General features: G+C 38.3%; 1 long non-coding RNA gene across 1 annotated transcript in view; it reads right to left on the bottom strand.

The window, feature by feature from the left end:
• Positions 1–255: 255 nt before the first annotated feature.
• The window catches only part of LOC139941101 (uncharacterized), a 31,796-nt gene continuing 14,703 nt past the window's right edge, over positions 256–17,348 (bottom strand). Inside the window, exons 3-4 of the long non-coding RNA XR_011786533.1 lie at positions 13,269–13,506; positions 256–3,730 (exon numbers count right to left, since the gene is read on the bottom strand). This is a non-coding gene — a long non-coding RNA (uncharacterized lncRNA). The remainder of the gene's footprint in view (positions 3,731–13,268; positions 13,507–17,348) is intronic.

Raw genomic sequence — 17,348 nt, 5'->3', positions numbered from 1 at the left:
GTTCAGTCTATGACATCACGCATTCCTTTTCACACTGCCCTCTATTGATGATGTGCACATAATTAGTTAAGGAAAATGAAAATCCTTCAAACTGGCACAAATCCACAAACTGGCACAAATACTTTGATTTTGAGTTGAAGACTAAAAATTAAAATGAGACACTGTTATTTCAATTTGAATCAATTCATATTTGTTGTTACAAATCTTTATTTTACAAAAAATATAAAAACAATGTATTACCATATACTTCTTTATAAAGGGTGCGTTTAGACAACTGTTGAAAAACGGCACTATTCAGGCAGAAGTATTTGTCAAAATTATCAGTCTTGAAATTGTAAAGACATAGTTATTGTACACTTTCATTATGCAAATCATGGAGAAAGTTGCTAAACCCCCATTTCCTGTTTAAAGTCTCTGAAGGCGTTTTTCCCATAGACTCTCTGTTTATTGAACGTGAAGCGTTATAATCCTCTGTGAAAAGAAAAGTACATGCCCAGCCAGACATCCTGGACAAACTCTGATAATTAGTCGATTTACTTCAATTTGGACAACGTTGGTGATTATCAAAGAAAAGTGCCGCAATTTTTACTGTAACATTTAGTTTACAAAAATAGTGCCCTTGTACATTCCAGTGAATTTCCTGGCAGGCAAAGATACTATGCAGGTCAAATTTACATTTTGTATAATAATTTCCACATAAACTCAGGACCACTAATATTCCAGTTAAAAGAAGAAAATCTGGTATTTAGACATAGGTTTAATAACTCAACCATTGTACTATTTCAAATTTTATTAACACCTTTTTAAAATGTTTTAACCAGGGCCATAAAAGGATAGAGCACTTTGAATTGGTCATTTTCAAGTTAGATTGAAATGGTGTCCGGTACAATGTTTTGTTTTGTCACAAGTATGTGCCCCATTTGAATTCCTCAGACCATACAGCAAGGACAGACTAAATCAAATCCTGTTGTGGCATGGTGATTTGGGGCAAGCTTTTGCTTAGTTACATAAGAGATAGCGACAAACACTTTACATTCTCAAAGAAGTAAGTGTAACAAGTATGCCTTTACTGATCTGGAGGTTGCAGTGCAAAAGCTTGCCCCAAAACCATGTGACATCTGTAGAAACATTTACAGGTGATATGGCATCTGACTGGTACCACTGAACAAAGACAAGTAGAGAGATTGCCAACAGCTAGATAGCTCAGTTGGTAATCCGGAGGTTCCAGGTTTAAGTCCTGCTCTATTCAATTTTTCTTTGTTCATCCCAAAATTAACACTTGATTTTTTTTCTTCTGAGGAATTCATATTGACTTGTGATTGAACAAGGCACTGTACAAGATCATGGAGCTATACACCTTTATCACGCTGTCAGCATCTTGATCATGTTGTCTGTTTCCAATAACAGTATATAATGAATGCTAACATTCATTGCTCATGGCACCAGACTATTACTTTGTCCAGCCTCAGTTTGGTTACAATGAGTTGGAATGGAGTCAAATCAAGATGACCACACAGTGATAAAGGTCTATATGACCAGACATACCAGAGCTGCCAACATTTGTATCTTGCAATCAGGGAAATTTTGTGCAACAATCAGGGAGCTACTTATAATTGCATTCAACACTGGGGACAATTTCCAGATTTTCAATTTTGTTCATTAGAACGTGGAAAGATTAGTTTATTTTTAGGGCACTTTCTGCAGAATCAAAGAGTTGCCAGCTCTGCATTATTGGATAAATCGGACAAAGCTTGTGAGTTTACATCAAGACAACAAAAAGAACAAAACAGTTTTTAAACATATTTATTCTAGCAACAACCGACATTGAGAAATTCATACAAGATTATTTGGTCAACTATGACTGCCGAGGTCATTGACTGAACAGTGAAAAGGTTAAACATAAAACGCATTGAGAAGCGACTTCCAAAACAACGGATGAGCTTCAGGGGATGAACAGCTTGCTCCGTTTAGACCAGAATTCATACCTTAAAAAAACACCTCCCCGTATTTCATTTCCAACATGTGGTCACCCTAGTTTATGCTTTTTAGTGGTAAGAAATAAAATGCCTTGTGGACTGGGACAAAATAGGGCCTTAGTGTTTTAAAGGCACTGGACACCTTTGGTAATTATTCCCAAAATATGCATAAACCAAAAAATCTGGAAAAATTTTGACTTAAAAGTTGCAAGAGAATAATAACAGAAAAACACCCTTACTTCACAAAGTTGTGTGCTTTCAGATGCCTAAAAAAGGCTTAGACCTAAAGTCTTTTAACATTTGACTGAGAAATACCTCTTTCTCTGAAAAACTACATTACTTGAGAGGGAGCCGTTTCTCACAATGGTTTATACTATCAACAGCTCTCCATTGTTTGTTTTCAAGTAAGCTCATATGCTAAAACTTATTTTGAGTGATTACTGATAGTATCCAATGCCTTTAAGAGGACACACTACAGAGATTGAAAGGGTGATTTGGGTAATCGGAGATGACAATGGCCCAGTTTTTCCCAATAAATGTTATGTCCCATTAATCTAGTTCCATGTGAAGCCGACTATTACATTTTATGGTGGATAACTATTGTGGTATACCGTAAGCAAAATGCATGATTAAGCATAAGTTACTCCACTTTCCACAAGTGACCAAAAAAGGCCCAAAGATCAAGGGGCAGATTCTGAATAAAGGGGGAACGTTTTGGATCAAAATGATGAATCTATCGGTTGACGGAGCACAATATGTTTTATGGGGGATAACTTTTGTGGTAAGCAGAGTGCGTGATTAAGCATATATTACTCCATTTATGCAAGTGAAAAGATAGGGGCAGATTCTGGATAAAAACAGAGGAACATTTTGGAACACATTACCCGTATTCAAGCTGAAGTATACATTTGTGTACAACATTTCTACTTGAATTGATTTAAAGTTGACACAAAAACTTAAAGACACTGGACACTATTGGTAATTGTCAAGGACCAGTCTTCTCACTTGCTGTATCTCAACATATGCATAAAACAACAAGCCTGTGTAAATTTGAGCTCAATCGGTCATCAAAATTGCGATGAAAGAAAAAACACCCTTTTCCCACGAAGTTGTGTGCTTTCAGATGATTGATTTCGAGACCTCAAATTCTAAATCTGAGGTCTCGAAATCAAATTCGTGGAAAATACTTCTTTCTTGAAAACTACGTTATTTCAGACGGAGCTGTTTCTCACAATGTTTTATACTAACAACAGCTCCCCTGTACTTGTTATCAAGTAAGGTTTTATGCTAACAATAATTTTGAGTAATTACCAATAGTGTCCACTGGCTTTAAACCGGGGCACCCACAAAACTTAATTTTCAATATCCATTTGGCGTTCTCCAGAAGACGGTCAGAGCACACTGACCGAAACATCAAGCAGTTCAATCCAAGCCAGCTCTTCTCAGAGCTACCACTTCTCACAAACAGATTTTACATGGTGTCACCTCAAACCTTTACTCAGTATTTTCCTTTTATGCATAGCCTTAAGTCTGATCTCTTTTTCGTTGTAAGTAATAGATTTCCTTTGTTTGTTTTTGAAAAGTTTGAGAAAATAACTGTACCCCCTCAACCATCTAGACTTTTTTCCGACATCATCCAAACTCTGAGGGGAACAAATATTGGCAAAGTGACCTTACGTGACCTGGCTGTCAGAAGAGGAAGAGTAGAGAGATCACCTTTGAGTTCACCGCATTGAGCCACACACTCCAGGCATCTGTGGAGAAAAGATGATGGATGGGTGACCAGACCTAGAGCTCTGTTTGTTTGGATGTAAGGTGACATGGAGTCACTGGGGCTAAGGGGTCAATGTAAACTTGAGTATAGTACTTCTTCAGCGGGTACTAAAAAGGAGTGGTTGGGACAGCAATTAGCGGGGTCCTTGGCCCATGAGAGAGTTGAAGTACCATAGTTGGGATTTAGGAGAGAGGTGCTCCAGATAAAGCAAATATAAACAGGATTTCACAGATTTCTTCAAGAGATATTTTGTGGTTATTCACCTTTGCCCAATTTCATAGAGCTGCTTAAGCACTAAAAAAAGTAGCCAAACACAACCAAGCTATGCTTACCAGAATAAGGTTACCAGCCAAAATACCATGTCACATGTACAATCTGTGACTGGTATCCTGCATATTTATGCTAAGCATAAAATGTTTAAAGACAGTGGACATAATTGGTAATTGTCAAGGCCAGTCTTCTCACTTGGTGTATCTCAACATGCATAAATAACAAACCTGTGAAAATTTGACCTCAATTGGTCGTCCAAGTTGCAAGATAACTAGGAAAAAAAAAACACCCTTGTTAGACAGTGTTGTGTGCTTGATTTCGAGACCTCAACTTCTAAATCTGAGGTCTCGAAATCAAATTCGTGGAAAATGGCTTCTTTCTCGAAAACTATGTCACTTCAGAGGGAGCCGTTTCTCACAATGTTTTATACTATCAACCTCTCCCCATTACTCGTTACCAAGTAAGGTTTTAAGCTAACAATTATTTTGAGTAATTACCAATAGTGTCCACTGCCTTTAAGCAATATTTTTTTTGCTTAAGCAGATCTGTGAAATTGGGCCCTGAGATGGAACAAATTTTGGTTATAGTGTAAGTATAGACAAGGGCCCAATAACATAGAGCAGAAAATATTGATTAACAATGATTCTGCTTAGTAGAAATGAGCAGGACACCATTCACAAAATGTACATCTTACATGATAGTTTAGCTGGTAAGCTTAATTTGGCAAGCATATTTGTTTTGTTGGTTGTGTTTTTTTAAGCATATAGGGGACCTATCTATTTCGTAGAGCTGTTTGAGAAGAAAACATTGTTAACAATTTCCTGCTTAATGCAAAAATGAGCAGAACACCAGTCATAGACGGTACCTCCATGGTACTAAAGAATGGTATTTCTTCTGGCAAGCATAATTTTAAAAAAAAATTGGATTTTACCCATACACCGATGTGTGCTTAGCACTGGATACTCGGTACTTTCCCGAGTTCTGTGAAAAAATATCACAGGCATATTTACTAGGGTGGGATTCAAACCCACCACCCTTGCAATTCTAGAGCAGTGTCTTACCAACTAGACTACCGAGATTGCCCAGTAGCTAGAGGCAGTTCGAATCCTATGCTTTGGCAGCGGGTACCGCAACAATATAATAGATATTAATTTTTGAAAGCATAATTTTGTTGTGCTTAGCTACTTTTTGTTCTGTGCTTAACCGGCTCTACTAAATTGGGCCCTGGTTTTCTTTTTCTCTAACAAATGTGGGAACATTGCTCCTGGATGCTTTCATCTTCGAGAAATTGTTTTTGAGTTCAATCTGAACTTTGCCTGCATGGCATGGCAGAAGAAAATACAACCAAGAGCACCTATTCACTGCTAAAGGTTAATAAGAAATTGTATAAACCTAATACTTGACAAAAAAATGAACATGCTTTTAAAACCAAATATAAAAAGAAATCTTGCCCAAAGTAGCACAACTTTACCTCTTTAAAACTTTTGAAGAAAAGCTGTTAATGCTTAAACTACACATTAGTAAAACTAGATTTTGTGAAAACAAAAGTCTTCAAATACAGAAATGGTAGGGCATGAACTTGTCCATTAGACGTTGGTGTTGATGATGTCTGAATCTAGAGTATACACCCCCCCCCCCCCCCCCGCCCCCAATTAAAAAACTCCCCCTCTAACCATCAAGGCTAAACAAAATGGTGGAATAAAGTGGTTTGACCTTTCACCTTGCAATGTGAGTTTGAACTTAAAGGACAAGAAACTCTAACTTTATTTGAGCATGGAACAACAGACTTGTTGAAATGTTTGAAAAGTCTTCAGAAAACTTTAACACTTTTATAGATTTGAATCAGGGATAAAGAAGAAAATAAACAAATAAATTATCTATTATTTTTACAATTATTGACATTTACCCTTCACAAATCGTAGCTCAGCAGGTAAACCTACATTTAAAGGCAGTGGACACTATTTATTGGTATTTACTCAAAATAATTATTAGCATAAAACCTTACATGGTAATGAGTAATGGGGAGAAGTTGATAGTACAAAACATTGTGAGAAACGGCTCCCTCTGAAGTGACGTAGTTTTCGAGAAAGAAGTAATTTTCCACAAATTTTATTTCAAGACCTCAGATTTAGGATTGAAGGTCTCGAAATCAAGCATCTAAAACACACAACTTCGTGTGACAAGGGTGTTTTTTCTTTCATTATTATCTCGCAACTTTGACGACAAATTGAGCTCAAATGTTCACCGGTTTGTTATTTTATGCATATGTTAAGACACACCAAGTAAGAGGACTGGTCTTTGACAATATTACCAATAGTGTCCACTGTCTTTAAAACATTGTTATATTCTTCATTGTGGATATTTTGGGCCCAGGGCCAAATTCAAAGAAAGAGCTGCTCAGAAATAAGCACTAAATATTGCTTAACAATTTTCTGCTTAGCAAAACTGATCAAGATACCAGTCACAGTCCAGATGGTACATTTGAAATTGCATGATGGTAACCTTCATCTATCAAGCATAATTTTATTGTCCTAAGCTGTTATTTGCCCAGCTGGTTGTACAAGTTTCAAGATGCACCTTTTCAAAACTCTTTCAAAAACAAACAAACAACTGACTAACCCTCAAACCAAACACTCATTGAAATTCCTTCCTCATAAAAACTGACCTGTTTTCAAAACCACAAAGATAATTGAAATAATTTTCAAAACATAGAGACTACTAGTCTTCCACTAGACATCTAAACATTTCACAAAGTGTACGCCTTTAACAGATAATTTAGGAAAACAATACCAGAATCAAATTCATATGTTGTTGGAATGTCAATTAGTTTTGTAAAAAAGCATATTGTTCATTTCTAAAATGGCTGACAGCTCTCCTGACCAATCACCATTGACCTTTTTGAGTCTCGGAGTTCAGTGACTTGTCTAGGTTTTTAGAAGTTCTGTTTATCAATTATTCATCCCTGTCAAGATATTACTTCTTGGGGGGGGGGGGGCTACCACTAGGCGGCATCTCACCATCACAGAAACCAACAAGACGACATTCAAACACATGAAAGAGCCCTTCACATACCTACGCTAAGGCATGTTGATTATTTACGTATCTAGAAGCAAAGTTAGAAAAACTATTTGCATGGCACCCAACCCCCCATTAATCAGAAGTGCAGTGATGTGTTAATGCAATATGCTGAGAGATGATGAAAAACAACTGGTTCTTTAATGAACTTTCTTCAGCTCTTTTGAAGACTTGTGGACAAGTCGTTACCAACTACAATATTCTTTTTTTAACACAATGTCAGTTTAGGCATCCTCACACTCTGTTAAGATGGAAAGTTTTTATAAGAACCGTCTAATAAGTTAAGTTTTTTTCCAGATAGTTTACTTTTTGTTTTATTAAAAAAAAAATTCCTTAAACCCAATCACTTTCAAGAGTTTGCACGATTTAAAAATAACCCGATCTGGTTTGCCCTCCTTGTTATTAGTGTGTGGAAAGAAATGTTTCTAAATGCTTGCAATCGGACGAGTTGGTCAATAAAAGACAAGTTTGCTTGGCAACATATCAAGCCACAAAGTACGACACATTGCGGCAGAAAATGCCTTTTCATCAAAGCTACCATTAGACGAAACCAAAACCAAACCAGTCTCATGACTCTTTATTTGCTTTGAAAAGGAAACTTCAAATAAAAAAGGTAGCTGCTTAATACCTTAAAAATTATCAAAAGAAAAGATGGACTAACTTAAACAAACATGATGACAACAGCTGTTGCGAAAAAAACTAAAAATAAAAACATTTCCTCAGGACTTTTTTTTTCTTTATGATATCTTAATTTTGTAAAAAGTGAGACGTGCTCCCAGCAGGGTTATAATAGGGGCCTGGCATAGGGTCTTGTATTTTAATATGCCAGTGTGATGCTGATCACTATAGTTCAAGGTAGTGTCTGTCAGACACCTGTCAATATACATGCACCTGTACATGTATGCTTAGCTAAATGTGTCTGCTCCATCAAGGGTAAAACCTGTGTTTAAAGGTACTGGACACTATTGGTAATTACTCACAATAGTTGTAAGACTCCCTAACAAGCAATGGAGAGCTGTTGATAGTATAAACATTGTGAGAAACGGCTTCCTCTAAAGTAACATAGTTTTTGAGAAAGGGGTAATTTCTCACTCAACTCAAATTGAAAAAAAAACATCATCTGAAGCCTTTGATAATGCATCTTAAAGTTGTGCAACATGGGTGTTTTTCTTTCATTGATCTCTTGCAACTACATTGACCACTTGAGTCCAAATTTCCAGAGGTTTGTTATTTTATGCATAGTGTTTGGATACACCAAGTGAGAATATTGGTCTTTTTACAATTACCAAACGTGTCCAGTGTCTTTACCTGGGTTTAAAGTGAACCCTCAAGAAACTCTCAATATCATAAAGCCTGTAAGCACAACAAAAATAAGCTAAGCACAGAAAAACTTTGCTTAGCAGAAACTGACTACCAGCCAAACCTCCATAATGGATGAGTCACCGATTCACTGGTTCTGCAATGGTTTGTAATCCCTTTTGTTTGTAAATGAATCAAATACTGACATCACTGATTTATTTTTGTGATATGATTTTGATTCCTGCAGCCTCCCCAAAGTCTGCCTCTCCTCATGATCCACTAACCAATCCCGAGGTGATAATACGCCAGAATCGTCGCAACGGGTATTCCAATCAAAACCCTATCCCCACCAATCCCCACCAGCGCAAACCTTAAACTTCCCGACACATTACATCACCAGCAGGGGTGTACTGCCAAACCCACTTTTCTAATACAGCTCGCTGTCGCTGCGAGTGGAGAAGCTGAATTTCAGGGTCAAAGGTTAAAGAGGGGTTAATTTGGTCAGCCCTAGGGGAAGGCCAGGCAGTCTAAACACAATCAGGGCCATGCTGAGCAATCACCTCCAATAAGGTCATGCTCTGAGAGCTCATAAAATCTCAGCTGACTGCTGCTTGCCTAAAGTTACATCAGATATTCACTTAGGGGTGGAGGGGGAAACATATCTGCCCTAGGAAACGATTAACGAAAACTGGTTGGCTGTTTGACTTGATTAATAGAAGTTTCAACACTTTCCTTCCTAATAGATTAGCTCTGAAGACACCACTGGTGGTTAGAAAATATCAGTCAATGAAGACATGATTTTGATGAATTGCTTCATCAATTAGTTTAAACCCACCACCTAGGATCTGGCTGCTAACAACAGAAAACCACATGATGGGGCCTGGAATTTCATCTTTGAGAGGGCAAGGCCATTTAAAGGGCACCTCCATTTAAAAATCTTAAAAGTCTCAGGGAAGAGGCGCCAAGACACAGGGCATTAAGGCCAAGAAACACAGGCAATGGGCTCTGTGGCCTCCATGTATGTCCTGGTCTGCCAGATGGTTCGTATTTTATGCGATGACTGATGTCATTCATCATTTGATAACCAAATTTTATTTGGTCCAAAGCATAACTTTAACTCACACCAAAAGAATTAATTTGCAGAACTGGCACACAGGCTAAGTGAAGGACTTGATTGATTGAGGTTTCAACACCTCACCCGACAACATCAAACCGCATGAACACGCAAACAACAAGACAAAACCGTAAATACAGGTTTCTGTCGTCTGAGTCACTTTGTTTCCAAGAATCCAACAAGTCAACATTGATTTGATATTTTTTGTATGAACAACAAAGAAAATAAACCATAATACTGGATCACTAGAAGGCCAAATTTGAAACTTTTCACCACCCAAACAGAAGACAACGTTTTCCCACATACACTCCAACCACCACAGGGGGCAAATTTACCAGGAATAAATGGTGTCGACTGAATAGACAGCCAATGGGAAAAGGCTGCATTGTAAAAAGTCTATTTCATTTGGGGCTCAAAGAATTGCCAAATTGCAACTGTGGGACTCACTTACAGACATATTTCCCAAAAGAGATTTATTCCTCATGGAGCTTGCAATGCTCTGGCCTAAAGCAAGCATGATGCAGTGAACTAGAACTGAGACCAAGCTGCTTTTAAGTAAGCTGACTAGAAAAAGGTTATCAGTGAAATTACCATGTACTATTTGAGACTGGTATCCTGCTGATATTCGCTTAGCACTTAGCAGAAAAGTGATCAGCAATGTTTTTTTAAAGGTTGGGCCCTGGACATTTAGAGAGACATCAGACAGGCATACCTGTCGAGAGTGCGAGAAGGTTGTGCTTAAAGGCTTTATCAAATTGGGCCCATACACATTTTTACAGGGCACCATAAGCGTAGAAATTTTGTGGTAAGCAGCGGCACAAGATTGGGCTCGGACTATTTTCTCAACCACCAGACTCAATATGGATATCATCAATGTAAACAGAGAACAGACAAGATGGCTGCACCAGGCGGGTCTCCACCAAGCTCAAAGCAAGGAGATAAGACCAAAATTTAAAAAAACATTAAAACATCCTGCCTTTTTGAAAAAAGGAAGAAGAGGGGCCTTTTTGTTGAAAATGACCACCGGAGACATTTTTAAAGACTGGGCACTTTTTCAAAATTTATTTTTTTCGTCCGAGATTGTTAAAATGTATCTTTTTTGGGGGGGGGGGGTTAAAAAGGGGGGCGGCATCTAAAAAGGAAGTGGGCGGGGACGCTAAACATGTTTTTATTTTATTTGGTCTAGTCTGCGGTCCTTTCTCTATGCTTATAGTTGTTTAGTCAGTTGTTTATTTACATTTGCTAGGCTGACTGATGTTGGTTGACACAACCATCTTCCAAGGTTGATCTTGACTGAGCATATTTACATTACGTTACGTTTCTTCCATGGTTTGATGAGTCAAATTAGTTTGATGCCTCATTATTCTCCAATTACAAACATTAAAACATGATTAAACCATAACAAGGAATGATTAAGATGTCTGCTACAAAAATAAGTGTAGTGACAAATATAGAGTTTAATATGTTGTAATTACGAGTTGTCATTATGATTAGCCTTGCTCAAGGCAGTCGCATTATTCGCTCCGAAAAGACGCAGCTGTAAACCCACCCGCCGTATACCCTGTGCATGGTGTGTGCGATTACACCGAATGACCAACACGTATACACACTGTCACATCGCACGAATACTGTTCACACAAGTCATCGCACCCGTACACCACTAACCGCATGCGGAGGCCGTCAGGCCGACAGCCTTGTCGGATCTGTATCTTCCCGTTTTAATGTGTTGTATTGAAAAAATTCCAATAGTGGACGAAATTGGGGGGGCTCGAGGATATGCTAGTATGCAGCTCATGAATATGTATATCGTTCGTCAGACCTATCAGACAACACAGGATGCGAGGCAAATGAATTATTCATTTTGACGTCCAATCACGCACTTCCCTTATCACGACCTTTGGACCCTATCAGGCGTCTGTGGTGGTGGTGTGTGAGGTAAACATGTCTCGTCTTTCGCGGGCATTATGGTAATGAGCTGACCGTGGGAACTCTTCGCTTATTATAGTAATGAGGTCAGTGGCTTCAACACAGATCCTACAAGGCTGTCGGCCTGACGGCCTCCGCATGCGGATAGTGTACGGGGGCATCGTGTCGTGCGATGTTGCGCACAGTGAATACGGGTGGGTTTTACGCACAGTGAATACGGGTGGGTTTTTATACAGCGGCGGTCTTTTTTCGGAGTGAATAATTCGACTGCCTTGAGCAAGGCTACATTATGATATGATTTGTTACTCTTTTGTGAAACCACTGTAGGTGTTTGCTTTTATTTTTGTGTGCTGTGACTATTTAAAAACTTTAATGTCAATGTGACTTTCCACCAAGCAACTTTAGTATATAATGTAAAATGATTAGATATGAGGATCAAATGACCAGCATTGGACACTTTCGGCAAAAAAGTATTGTCCAAGGTCCACACTTCTTGTACCACAACTTATATATAAAATAACAAACCTGTGAAAATTTAGGCTCAATCAGTCATCGGATTCGGGAGAAAATAACGGGAAAACCCACCCTTGTTTCCCCACGTTTCGCCGTGTCATGACATGTGTTTAAAATAAATCTGTAATTCTCGCTATCGAGAATTTATATTGTTTTAATGTTTTCTCAAAAAGTAAAGCATTTTATGGAATAATATTTCAAGATAAGTCTTTCACCATTACCTTCTGTAAACACTGTAAATTATTTGTAAATCTGTGAACTTTTTTTTTTTTTTCTGTACCGAAAGTGTATAATGGCTTTAAACACCTGTCTTTATAAATGGCTCAATTGTAGAAATACGATAATCTGTTTTCCAAAAATGCAATAACGTGGTGTGGTATCGTGTAATTAGCATTGGTTAGATCGAAGAAAAGAAATAAATGTTCACAGATTTTACATGGTATAAAGAAGATCATGTGGAAAATTTCCCATTAAATAATTTTGAGAAATGAGTCAAAAGAGTTAGTTTTCATCCCTCATGAGTCCAAAACTCAATGTTTGAAATCAGTGATGGTGGATCGTCTTCCAATGTTTTCTTTTGGGGGGGTGAACAAAGAATTGACTAGAATGGGATTCGAACCAACGACCTCCGCATTAACGTGCCGGTGCTCTACCAACTGAGCTATCTAGCCCTATATTGGCGGTGTCCCTATTTTGTCAATATCTTTGTTCGGGGGTGTCAGTCAGAAGCCATACAACCGTTAACTGCCGTGTAGCCAGGGATCACACCCAATTACGATACAACCTGGGAAGCGGCAGCCAGGAGATCACCTTCAAGGGATGCGACTTTTTTTGTTTAAGATATCAAACCACACGGGAAACTGACAGGGTAAATTTTGAAATGATTTTTGGGGTTGAACAAAAAATTGACTAGAGTGGGATTCGAACCAATGACCTTCGGATGACAGCACATATATGCAGCCCTTATGAATTTTCAACAAATTAACTTCAGTATCTCAGTATAACTTCTTTGGATTTTTTCCTGACAATCATGCAATCTGAATGTAATCTCTAATAAACTTTGTCCCAAATCCCTGACAACCAAACAAAACAATTATAACATCACAATACATAGTTAGCCTAACTTAATAACTCGCCAGACCAGCTTTTAACAACCAAGCTTGCGTAAAAATAACCATTACATAAAATCTAGTCAAAATAGTACCTGAGGTGAGAAAATTTCCCCTTTTAAGTGAGAGAAGCTTTTCATACAGCAATAAAAGACATATCCACCTCCACAAAGAATTACAGGAAATGCGTTATTAAATAAATAAAGGATTACCTTGTAAATTCTAAACTAGGCATTTAAATCACCGCCATCCTTCAACCCATTTTCTGTGACAACCTCTTTCCTATTTCTACTCTCCCCACAGGGGAAGTGTTTTGTTCAGGTAGTTCAGGTATGCGCCGATTTCCTGAAGAGCTCAGAGGAACGTGCAAAAGAAGACATTTTCCTCGCTCAAGCGGTGGTCGATGATAGTCAGTGGTCCAGCCTCAAGTTAAAGGTGTGCCCTGAACACCTGTTGTTAATTCAAACAAAAAATAAAAGGAAACCAAAAACATATTATGTGAACTTGCTGAGAAACAGGAGTGTTAAGGCAATTTGGGTATTTTTGTTTTTTGTTTGACAACTTGGATTTGCCACCAACTTGTTTTTTTTCAGCACCGGGTATGGTAATTGGTGTCTCAGAACAGTAATTGGCTGGTCTCATTCATAATATAACATTTGTATGCGAGCCCCAATCGACCCCCCTTCCACATCAACATACCCCACAAACATTTGTAGGCTATTTGACTTTAGACTGCTTGTGGGAAAAGTTTAATCATACTGTGCTGGCCACAGGTTACTGTAATAATAGTGGGTACAGTTTTAGAATCTGGACCAAATTTTATAAAGCTGTTATTTTAAGCAGAACATACTACTTGACAGATTTCTTTGCTAAACGAAAGTTGAGATGGCACCAGCCACAACAATGCAAACTTATTGTAATTTGGGCTGGTAACCCTTAATATCCCAAATGGGATAGGTGTAGGACTGTTGCAGGTGTAGTCCCATCCAGGTACTGTCAGGGCCCAATTTTATAGAGCCGCTTAACGGTAAGCAACTTTTCGTACTTACTGTAGCAGAAAAATTCGCTTAGGTGTAAACATATTTCACAAGTTAGCAAGAAAATAGGGCGGGCAGTATGCGCATTCACCATGGATTTGTATTATGTCATTCATTTTTGTGCTGTAAAAGCAAAGGAAGGTTAGCAAGCTTTTTGTGTGCTTACGTTTAACAGCGCTATGAAATGGAAATTGACAGTAAGCACAAAATCAGCCTTTAAGCAGCTCCATGAACATGGGCCCAGGTTTCCCAAAAGGATAAACTTACCCTCATTTGGGATAGTTTGGAAAACAATGACCCTACAGGTGTCCTAATCCTCCAAGGGTTTCCTGATACCAACAGAGGGACAATTAACTCCCCATCGGGGATAAGAGAACCATTACTCTACCCAATCGGGGAATAAGGGTTTACTGCGAGGATAAACTAATATCCCAACTGGGATGGTTTCGCTGACACCAACCCTGAAACTCCCACTACGCACCGACCCCCTGAGACACACTTTCACACCCTTATTTGAACAAGCCAAATCCAAGTTGAGGCATTCAGTTAATGTCCATTTAGTCTGGTATGACTCTCTCATCAGGTCTTGCCCCAGTCTCACAAACATGCCATAATGATATAGATCAAAGCACCTGGAGAATGGCTATCCACACCTTGAGGGGAACCCATGGGGGTCAAGCCTGGCTTTGACTTCAGGAAGGTGGTGCATTAAAACATGAGCCTTTTATAGCTCCATGGTTAAAGGGGGTGAAATATTCAACTAGAGCCTTACTCTAGTCTATGGCTATAGCTACAAATATCATGTCTGAACTTTCTCCCAACTTTTAAAAACTAAGTAGTCAGGCCTGGATATTTATATTAAAAAGGGCAAGGCCATTTTCATTTTACGAAGGGCACTTCCACTTCACTGGAAAATCTTTCAGTCAATAGGAAACCTTTGAAGGGCCACCAAGGCCAAGACCTGGGGTCGAGTTCACAAAGAGTTAGGACTAGTTATAACTTAGGATTATACCTTAAAAACGTATGACAAGTCCTAAGTTAGGACGGGTAACTCATCCTAACTAGAGATAAGACTAGTCAACTCTTTGTGAAATTCACCCCAGGGGCAATGAAGGCCATAGCCTCCATGAACTTTGGCCTGAGTGGTCTCCCAAATTACGTACTCTACTTCGCGGAAGTACAATACCGGTTAATAGCAAGACAAGAGTTCTCAAAGAACAAAATCTACAAAGCAATAAAGTGGATATACAAATGGTGTTTCTGCAAACCGAGTACAACCTGACTAATTCTTTAGAATACTTTCAATTTATACTAAAATACATAGAAACTTGAGCTAAGCTGGACCCAATTTAAGAGGATGCTAAGCAGAGAAGGGTGCTTAGAAATTGTTTTCTGCTCAGCATAAATTAGCAGGGAACAACGTAGTTAAGAGTAATAAGACATTGTGCGATTTGGCCCAACATTTTTAAATCTTAAGAGCTTTAATAAAGTTGCTTACAGGTTGATTTCCCATACTACTATAGAAACCTCATTAGTAAACTTTGTGACTTGAATAAACATTTCAAAATTTGCCTGCACGACAAAACTCCTTTAACATTTGTAACATGACCCGAAGGTCAGACAAGTCCAAGAGCATGATGGGAATCTGAATGAGTGGATGATGCCTGGAAGGCATCAACGAGCTTCTCCTACCCAGCCTGGAATTGTAATCACTGACAACAAGAGGATGCGACAACGATGGAATCCAAATTAGTCTTGAACTTTAAGGAAGTCCAAATCAAAGTGTCACATTCCACTCACAATTGGTCGTTATGTTGACTTCTCTGTTAATGCATAGAGCTAGGACCATTAAAGGAACATTACAGAATTGTTTTTTGCTAACAAAACAGTCGCTGGTTGTGTGAGCACTTAATGTAATCCACCATACATACACTGACAAACCTGCAGAAGTTTGAGATCGCTGCAGCCATCTGGGTTAGGAGAAAATAGTGAACAAACAATTGCACATTTTGCATGACTTAAAAAAAATTAAAAAAATGAATACAAAACTCCCTGAGTGATAAACTCCAAATGGGTTTTATTTATTTCTCATCAAATATGACATTTCAGACAGAAATAGTTTAAGGGAATAGGGATGTTTTCTCCTATCGTCATTATTTCACCATGAAAGTTTTATGTAAATCTGTGATCTTACATGAGCTTTTTTGTAATGTTCCTTTAAATGTATATCACATCACCATGGGAATATCAGCATATGAGTCCCTTTCAGCGCTTCAGAGTTTAACAACCTCCAATATATACATTTACAGGGTATTTTTCTTTTGCTTCAGATTGGTCCTTTCTCTCTGTTCAACCAAGGCAAGCCTTTTCTCTCTGCTTTGTTTGAGTCCCCTCAGAAATCCCTCATAAGTTGGAGAAAGATCGTATAATCCTAGCAAGTGTTTAATGTAATGCAGAATACTCCATCGACTGTATGTTTGCCATCAACGCTATCAATTGAAAAGCAATCCCTAACATTTGAACTGAGCATTTCTAAAATTCCTCTTCTTCTTTTGTTTCATCTCTGCACCAAGATGAACCTTGAATATGATAAAATTTGTATTTTAGTTACTTCAAGCCACTTGGTGGTATCCTCTTATAATAAACTCTTTAAAGGAACACGTTGCCTTGGACCGGACGAGTTGGTCTATTAAAAGTGTTTGAAACCGTTTGTTATGAAATGCATATGGTTAGAAAGATGTTTTAAAAGTAGAATATAATGATCCACACAAGTATCACTCGAAACTGCACGGTTTTCCTTTTACGTCGCGAACTATCATGGTCGGCCATTTATGGGAGTCAAAATTTTGACTCCCATAAATGGCCGACCGTGTTAGTCGACAGGGTAAAAAGAAAACCACGCAATTTCGAGGCATATTTGTGTAGATCATTGTATTCTACTTTTACAATATCTTTCTAACAATACACATTTTACAACAAACGGTTACAGAACGATTTTCAAATACCAACTCGACCGAACCAAGGCAACGTGTTCCTTTAAAGCCATTGGACACTTTCGGTAAACAGTATTGTCCAAAGGCCCACACTTCTTGTATCACAACTGATATAAAAAAATAACAAACCTGTGAAAATTTAGGCTCAATCGGTCATCGAAGTCGGGAGAAAATAACGGGGAAAACCCACCCTTGTTTGCGCATGTTTCGCCGTGTCATGACATGTGTTTAAAATAAATCCGTAATTCTCGCTATCGAGAAT

This window comes from Asterias amurensis, chromosome 8 (assembly GCF_032118995.1).
Source record: "Asterias amurensis chromosome 8, ASM3211899v1".
Classification (NCBI taxonomy): domain Eukaryota; kingdom Metazoa; phylum Echinodermata; class Asteroidea; order Forcipulatida; family Asteriidae; genus Asterias; species Asterias amurensis.
This window is presented reverse-complemented; position numbering and strand designations above follow the sequence as displayed.